Source organism: Lycium barbarum, chromosome 7 (assembly GCF_019175385.1).
Source record: "Lycium barbarum isolate Lr01 chromosome 7, ASM1917538v2, whole genome shotgun sequence".
Classification (NCBI taxonomy): Eukaryota; Viridiplantae; Streptophyta; class Magnoliopsida; order Solanales; family Solanaceae; genus Lycium; species Lycium barbarum.
This window is the reverse complement of record NC_083343.1, coordinates 90,461,697-90,471,420: the sequence shown is the minus strand read 5'-3', so window position 1 is coordinate 90,471,420 and position 9,724 is coordinate 90,461,697. Positions and strand designations below refer to the sequence as shown.

At 39.8% G+C, this 9,724-nt stretch overlaps 1 non-coding gene across 1 annotated transcript; it reads left to right on the top strand.

Moving 5' to 3' along the window:
• The first annotated feature begins 2,766 nt into the window (after positions 1 to 2,766).
• LOC132604766 (small nucleolar RNA R71) lies at positions 2,767 to 2,872 on the top strand. Its single transcript, XR_009568867.1, has one exon. It is a non-coding gene; the product is annotated as a small nucleolar RNA R71 (small nucleolar RNA).
• The last annotated feature ends 6,852 nt before the right edge of the window (positions 2,873 to 9,724 follow it).

The following is a 9,724-nucleotide window of genomic DNA, read 5'->3' as shown; positions in this document are numbered from 1 at the left end:
TCATCCACCACAGAAAAGTCATCCATGAACACCTCAAAGAAATCCTCTACCATGTCAGAGAAGATTGACATCATGCACCTCTGAAAAGTGGCTGGTGCATTACACAAACCAAAAGGCATCCGGCTGAATGCAAATGTTCCATAAGGACAAGTAAAAGTGTTATTCTCCTGATCCTCCAAAGCGATGTTGATCTGATTGTAGCCCGAATAACCATTAAGGAAGCAATAGTAGGAACGCCCTGCTAGCCTCTCAAGCATCTGATCAATGAAGGGCATAGGGTAATGGTCCTTGCAAGTTGCTATATTGAGCTTGAGATAGTCCATGCAAACTCTCCATCCGGTGACAGTTCTAGTCGGGATCAACTCATTCTTTGCATTTGGCACAACAGTGATGCCGCCCTTCTTAGGAACACATTGGACTGGGCTCACCCATTTACTATCAGCAATTAGGTAAACCACGCCCGTATCCAGCCATTTGATGATCTCTTTCTTGACGACCTCTTGCATATTCTCGTTCAGTCGCCTCTGATGCTCTATACTTGGTTTGCAACCCTCCTCCAACTGAATTTTATGCTCACAGAACCCAGATGGAATACCTCGAATGTCTGCTATGGTCCATCCAATAGCACGCCTATACTCCCTCAACACCTCCAAAAGCTGCAAAATCTGTTCCTCAGTCAATAAGGCTGAAACAATCACCGGTAATGTATTGTCCGGACCAAGGAACTCATACTTCAGATGTGATGGGAGCTGCTTAAGCTCGAACTTAGGTGGCTCAATGATCGAAGTCTTTTCTGGAGGAGTTGTTCTATTTTCCAGATCAAGATTCAGCTTCTTTGGGTGGTATGTATATGAGCCCAACCCAACAAGTGAATTAACTGTCTCCACATAGCCTTTCATGTCTTCAGCATTGAAATTCATAAGAATACCAGCTAGAGCTTCACCCAAAATTTATTCTTCCATCTTGAACTCCACTGCTTTATCAACAGCGTCAAATGAATCAATTACCGAAATACTCTCGTAAGCATTTGGTAACTTCATCCCTTTGCTAGCCTGAAAAGTCACTTCTTCATTGTTGACTCGGAACTTGATTTCATTTTTTTCCAAATCCATCAGAGCCCTCCCTGTAGTAAGGAAAGGTCTCCCCAGAATGATAGGAATGTCCCAATCAACAACACAATCAAGAATAACAAAATCAGCGGGCAACATAAAATCACCAACCCGCACAATCACATCATCAACCACCTCAACAGGTCTCTTGATAGACCTATCAGCCATCTGTAATCTCATTGTAGTCGGCCTTGGCATCCCCAAACCTGATTGTTTATATATAGCAAGGGGCATCAAATTTATACTCGCCCCATTATCATACAACGCACGAGCAAAATCATGGTGCCCAATAGAACAAGGAATGGTGAATGCCCCTGGGTCTCCCTTTTTCTGCACAGTTGTAGTTGAAATGATGGAACTCACAGTGTGAGTCAAACTCACGGTTTCATGCCACCGTTTTCTTCTTGGTTAGCAGATCCTTCAAATATTTCGCAAAACCGGGCATCTTCTTGACAGCTTCCAAGAAGGGAAAATTCAGAGATAACTGCTTCAGCTGATCATAAAACTTCTCGAACTTAGCATCTTCCTTCTTCTTTACCAACCTCTGAGGAAAAGGAGGTTTAGATTTGAAAAACTGCGTCAAAAGGCGGAGAGCCCCTTTTACATCCTGCTTGCTTGTGTTTTCAGCTTCCTTCACCATCTCTGGAATATCAGCAACCTTCTTGTTAGTAGGATTCTCATAAGCAATAATGGGTGCTTCAGACTGCACCTAATCCTCTTCATCTATCTGCTCAAGATCAATCACCTTCTCAGTAGCCCCTTGGAGTGTTTTACCACTCCTAGTAGTGATGGCAAACACACGATCTACACCGCCTCCCCCATTTTTGGGATTTCGAATAGTGTCACTCGGAAGTCCTCCCTTTTTAGGAGGGTGTTGCTCTCTAGAAATATCCCTCATCTGCGACTCAAGTTTCTAAATAGCCGCTGTATGGGAACCCACTGTTTCTGTCAGCCTAGATAAAGTCCTTTCAGACTTAGATTGATTAGCCAGAATTTGCTCAAGCATTGCTTCAACTTTCGAAGTACTTTGCTCTGTTGACTGCCCTTTCGGTGGTATATAGGGATTGGAACTCTTGTTTCAAAAATTGTTGTTGTTGTTGTAGCTCCCTTGGTTCGCACCACCATAATTATTGTTGTAGTTCCCAGAGTTGTTGTAAGCACCTTGACCTTCTGAGGTCTCCATTGATTCTGATTCTGATAGCCACCTTGGCAATTTCGTCTTTGATAACCCCCTTGAGAGTTATTAACATAATTAGCATCTTCAACCTACATAGGTGGCCCATCAAGGAACGGACCATCTTGAGCATGGTACATCCCTTTTGGCAAGACTGTATCATCCTCACAAACATTTACCTTCTTGACTTGAGATTCATCAAACTTCTTCGTAAGCAAGGAAATATTTGTTGCAAGTTCTGCCAATGTTTGCTGGGTGTCTTGATTCTCCTTCACTATATTCTGGATCATAGCACTACCATACGGTACCACATCAGCATTGTTTGAGTGCCAAGCCTGATTATGAGTTGTCAGCTTGTTAAGTATAGTGGTCACTCGTCGAAAGGTCTTGTTCATAAAACAACCATCAACTGCATTATTAGCTACTGACTGTGTCACTGGATCTAACCCTCGGTAGAACTTCTCCATCGATATATGTTCCGAAAAACCATGATTCGGGCTCTTCTGGAAATACTCCTTGAATCTCTCCAAAGCTTCATATAGTTGTTCCCCCGGTCGCTGCTTGAATTCATATATCTTGTCACGAATCTCAGCCTTCTTGCTAGGGGGGTACCACTTTGTGAGAAAAGCAGCTACCATCTCTGCCCATGAAGTAATCGAATTTCGGGGCAGCTTCTCGAACCATGTTCTTGCCTCTCCAGCTAAGGAATATTTGAATAACCTCAACCGAATAGCATCTTATGGAACATTGTTCTGGATGTGATTAGCACACACATCCACAAAATTCTTCAAATGACGTTGAGGGTCATTCTCGGTAGAGTTCCGAAAGTATCCCTCAAGTTTCAACAGCTGGTATAGAGATGAGTCAATTTTCACAGTAGCAGCTCCAACTCGAGGTTGAACAATAGCAGATGCATAGTCCTCCTCTGGAACAAGTTCAGCAAAAATATTCTCATCATCAGATTCGTTCGCCTGATTATTCAACTGATTCCCCTAGTTACTAGCACGTTGATTTTGCTGATTTTGATTCATGTTCACCTGGTTTACATAGAGTAGCAAACAAGGTGTGATTGAATAAGCAAAAGACTTTAATCAAAGCAAACACTATTTAGTAATTTCAAAACCGTATTCCCCGGCAACAGCGCCAAAATTTGATACGCTCAAATTACACCTATTAATGGTATAACGCGGACGTTGTCAAATATAGTAACCCAACAAGGTTGTGGTCGAATCCCACAGGGAATATGGTGTGAAAAGGTTACTAAAGTCGTAGGATGCTAAGTTCTAGGTCTAATGTCTTAATCCGATGATTTTGGTAAAAGTTGATTTTTCTCTAACTAATTGCTATTTATTGCTTTGGTAGAAACTTATGGTAAAAAGAAACTAAGGTTATGTCCCCGTTAGATAGAGTGTATGATAATGGGTATTGATCTTGATATACTTGTAATGGATCATTATATGAATGCACTTAATCTCTATGTGAATCTCTACTATTTCCCAATAAATAAAGATTATATCTTTCTATGATTTTCCCAAATATAAGATTAGTAACTACGAAGAACGATTAATCATGCCAAGTAAATTCTGCTTATTCCTAAGTGAATTTATTAAACAAAGTTTAAAGCTTTGAGTTCTTGTTAGTCATTCTTACCAACCCTAATTATTTTCCAAAATAAATCAAGGTTTATGGCTTTAATCAATGTTTGCAACCATTAATTATGAATGAAGAATGAAGAATAACTAAACCCTAATAATCCATTATTTGTATATCAGTCACAACCCAATAACAAAACACCCATCATTGGGTTCATAATCCTAGTAAGGGAATTTAGCTACTCATGACAAAGAACAAGAAATAAGAAACTGAAGTATTCATAATTGCTTACTTTGGAAGAAAATATGAATTGATAATACTTGAATTGATGTTTGAATCTTCAAAAACTAGAGAATATTTAATGTTCTAAGTCAAGAGACAAATATATAATAACTGATGTCTATTAAAAACCCTACAATGACTATTTATAGGTTTTGAATACATAAAAGTTACAGATTTGCACTTAGGTCCCGTCGTTACGAAATACGGTCCGTAAATTGAAATACGGACTGTAAATCACTTTACGACCTAGTCGTCCTTCCGTTGTGAGAAAATTACATATTTTGAAATACGGACCGTAAAGTGGTTTACGGCCCGTAAACTGCCTAGTCGTCTTTCAACTTCCAAAACTCAGACTTTCAGCCAATTGCTCGAATGGTTAAATACGTGTTGGAATACAGACCGTAAACTGAAATACGGTCCGTAAACTGAGCTCGTAAATCACCATCTTCTTAACTTGCCTTTCTAGTTCTGTTATCCTTTAATACGACCATGGAATACGGCCCGTATTGTAGAATACGGACCGTAAACCGAGTTTACGACCTGGTTCTGCACTTTCAACTGTTTTCATGCCAAATCTGTTCCGTCACCTGAAAAACACTAAAACCACGTAAAATCACATGGACTTGCTTAAAAACAAGTAAAACTTATTGCAGAAAAGCATCGATTTGTGGCGTAAAATCACGCCACATCAACGGTCAGGAGAGTACTCTCAGGAGGAGTTGTAGTCCTAGCCAAAATAGATGCACAAGAGTGGCCCAAGGCCATCAATGCAGACGCGCTCAAAAGATACTACATTTAGGATTCCGTTTGCTTGTAATCGTACCTTTTGCTTGTAATCGTACTAGAATAGGAGAAAACAAATCATCTATGTAATGAACTACGCAATGACCTGAATTTCCCACGGTGGGATATGTAGGCAGTTCATACCGGACCCGGTCGCTTTATTAGTAAAACCAAAAACTCAAGTACTTTATTCCGAACTATGTTCGACCTGAATTCCTGCTGTGGCAGGATACATACGCCCTTTCGAGCTCCGACATCATAAAAGAAAAACCAAGAAACCCCTAGGAAACCCCCGAGACAATAAGGCGGGAAAGGGCAACAAGATCAATCTTGTAAGGGTCAACACAAGAATCAGACAGCATCAACTCTACGCTGGGGCAGATTTTGTTTTTAGGGAACCTCAAACATTCCTATCAGAAATAGTCAACAAGGGAGGGACAAAGTAAAGCAATACACTGGGGCCGAATTTTTAAGGTCCCCTAAAAAATTCCCGCGTAGCGAGATAAAACAAAGTCACCCAGAGCAAGTCCTAAAATCGGGGCAGAATTTTTGAGGAAGACCAGAAAAATTCTACCAATACAAAAGTCAACAATCATGCCTCCGAGAAGAATCGGAAGACCACATTTGAAGAAAACACATGTCATGACACATAAAAACGAAACAAACATTTACTTTTAAGGGAAAAATAACATGCATTTTATGAATTTTTACTCTGAATTGTCAAAAATATAAAGCATAATTATGTCCCAGAAACATCTCCCAAAATACCGAGCCCAAGAAGGTTCGAACGAGCATCATGAAGAGACACCAGTGTCACGACCCGACTAGGGGCCGTGACGAGTACCCGATACTTGTACCGAGCACCCCTTATCTATCATTTTACCTTTACCTCTTAGCAAACCGTATGAACAGTACCATATTTTTTTTTTTGAACATTAACATTAGCAGCATCATTATGAACATAGACTAGTAAACTTCGCTATCACTTTACATAGCAGCATTAAGATGCCAAAATACCACATATCTAACTGTACATAACTGACTGTGCATATCTGTCTACGAGCCTCTAGACATAGTACATTTATACATAGATAGGGCCGGGTACTGCTGTGCCCGAATATACATACGCAAAATAGTACCGCGGAAGTGGGGCTCCGGAACAACTGGAGCGTTGTCAAGTGCGGCTGATAGAGCTTCTAGGGTTCAAATCCACCTGTCTGCTGACCTGCGAAACATGAAACGCAGCGTCCACAAGAAGGGACGTCAGTACGAATAATGTACTGAGTATGTAAGGCATGAATGAAAACATAGTAACTGAATATAGAGTGTGAATAACAACAGAATAGACATACAGAGCTTGTCCTGGAGCAGAAGTAAGCTGTACATATGTATGCCTTGTAGGCAGATACCATGCAAGCTTAGCCCCTTTTTCAGAACACGGTGTTCCTTATTTTCGTATACAGAAAACAGTACATTTCAGTAAACGGTATCTTTTCCTCACATTTATAGACGCCGAATACATTGGCTCTCCCACCCCCTCCCCAACGGTGTCCCAACATATCATATCATATATATCATACATCACATATACAGACGCCGCGTACGGCTCTCCCATATCCCGCGTCCGGGATGGAATCCAGCTGAATCAGGTGGTGATAAAACAGTTGCCCTTCCCCTTTCCCCATATACATATACATACCCATAAACATATACATGTATCTTATAAATAGCGTGCATGGAAGCCCAAAGAAAGTCACATATCCATCGGAGTGACGTAAGGTCGGTAACCTCCGATTACATTATGGAACAACCGTAGTCGCTTTGTCTCACCTTGAAGGGATGAGTATTATAAGGCGAGGCTACCAATGAAAAGTGTCATTATGAGAAAAACATCAAATAGGGTCATAAGGTATAGTTTCATTTACTTAGAACCTTTAGAGTAGTCATTACCTGTAATAGAATTAGGGTATCAAGATATAGTTTAACATTTTTATATTTTCCTTTTCATAGCAGAACATATCTACCGTAGGCATTTTTCTCATTTTGGACTACATCGTTATCCATATAAGATCATATTCATCATTTTAGTCATGAAATCATCTTTGTCATGCTTGTCATAGGCGTATTCTTTTTTTCTTGACATCATCGTTACCACGGTCATCATGGACATAATTCCATTAGAATGGTACAGTACTTGCCGTTTAATAATCAGAACAAGGGTCAAAAGTTCTCTTTTAGATTCAACTTCGAAACAAGTCAAACGAGTCAACAAAGGAAAACCGGGAAAAACTGGGCCCACCTCGGGTCAACTGAGGCGCCGTGCCAAATTTGTGTACATTCCATTCTATGACGTCACTTATGAAGGTTTTAAGGTAGTCGGGTCCTATGTAGCAAGTTCTAGAGGCTTAGGAAGTTTTTCCAACTTTTTACACCATTTTTAGTTCAATTCTACTGAACGGGAAAGGGGAAACTTTAGGCGCGGATTCCGGGGGATAGGGTTGTCCCCGAGGCTCATATCCAACTTATTACGTCTAAGACATGCCATAGAAGGAAGGATGAAGCCTTACATACCTCTTGCCGCTCCGTATGCTATCCCGAATTCAAGTCGCAAATCCGCCAAAATCTACAAATTGGTCACATTTACCAACTTTGGTTAGAGCTTTTGGAATTGGAATCTTAAAGTAACATTTGTCTACCGAAATTTTGGCAGCACTTCCCCTGTAAATACTCCATCCCACCAAGTTCAACTTGGCCAATTTCAATCAACAATAACCCCGGGAATTCAACCCGGCCAAAGTATCAACAACAATGCCAACAACAATACTAACAATTCAATCAATATACAATTTCCTTCAAGACCTTCCAACTTTCATAAAACAATACTAACCTTATAATATATATATCAACAACACCATACTAATATCATTGTCTTCAATACCTGTAAGAACATAATATTCAATTTACATAAACTTCCACCTAAACCATAATTCACCCACAATGCATTTTTCACTTTCCAATTTCATTAATAACAATCATAATTTGCATCTTGCCACTTTCATTTCCATATTCACATAAACTACAATAAAGTCACATATTTTCCTATAACAACCTGACAACAAATTTTCCATAACAACAAGAACCATTTATCTTCCACATTACACTACAACTATACGACCAACATCATGCATACACACTACAACCTCTCCAAATTTATTCAACTTCCATTATTCCACATAGCATTCACAACAATAATAACCAAATACTAGATGAAACAATTGAAACATGATTCCTACACATACATACACATATTACACCTCACGGCCACATCCCATAATATTGTTCTTCATGAATTTCATCCACTTTTGTACACTACAACATGCATAAATATTCATAACATGTAAAAGAGCACAAGTCCTCACCTTTCTTTTCCTCCACTTCTTCACTTGACTACAACTTGACAACTTGTATGATTTTGAATTTTTCTTGCTTCAACAACAACTCCACTTTGTTAAGGACCCTCTACTTGGTAGAAAATGATTTTTGAAGGAATTTTAGTCAATTTTTTCTTGTGGAATTCCTCTTGGCCGAAATGGTCTCAAGGTTTTCTCCTTTTTTTTTTTGTTCTTGCTTTTTCTTGAAAGTTCTAGAGAAATAATGAATAAGATGACTAATTAAGTCATCTTATGGACTTATAGATTTTGCTCATATGGACTTTGGCCCATTTACTATAGATGGCCTAAATGGCCCCTTTTTCCTTCAAGCCCATATTATTATTATTTTGTGCTTTTCATGAAAATTTAATTTTTTCACATTCCAAATTTGCCCTTCGTCTCCCTCCACATTTCCACGAGTCATATTGTGAATTTCCTTTTATGCCCTTGACCTTTCTCATTATTTCCACTTTAATATATTCATAACTTATATGCCCAGCAAAGTAAAAATATGGCCTTGATTACTGTCTTCCCGCGATTGTCTTGAATTATCCGATTGTACAAGAATGCGAGATATAACATCCTCCCCCCCTTTAGAACATTCGTCCTCGAATGTTAATCTGGCCTCATAGTGTACTATAATACTTCGGGGAGGTCTCCTTCGTAGATATTTCACATGTCGCTTAGGTCGCTTTTATGTCGTAAGTCCATTGAGTTGGCCCTACGTTAATAAGTTCCCTTTTACTGGAGCTTGAATCGTCATAGTCCCTTTTTGGTCTAACATGTCCTCCCCCCTTTATTAAGAGGGTCTGCACACGCCTATGCCTTTTAGATAATCGTCGCCTTCCGCGACCTTTACAATTGTAATTCCTTCTTCGTGGAGTCTGCCGCGTCCGTCCCCTTACTGGACATATTCCCGTATATCGCCGTATTAGGGCCTTCTAGCACCATCTAGTGCGGATTCAACATCGGTCTTACCTTGTAACATCCATACTTTTCTCCTCCATTCCTAAAGCTTTGTCTTGCCTTCTCCCTTTCTGCTAGTCTAGTCCGTCTCCACTTACCCGACTTTTATAGGGTTTTTAACCACCTCATACTCTCTAATTTACTTTAGGCTACCTAATTTTACATTCGTCTCTTGTTCCCCCGTTTATGACATTTTCAGCATATTTCCCAGGGGGTCACCCATCGTGAAATTGCTCTCACCCTAGCACGCTTAACCTCAAAACTTTAATGCATTTCAGTTCCTTGGTGTAAGTATTTCCGCCTCCACTCCCTTGCACTACTTATATCACATAATATGGAGCGAGTTGGGTCTCAGTAGTTTTCTAAACGCCCGCGTAACACGTCTT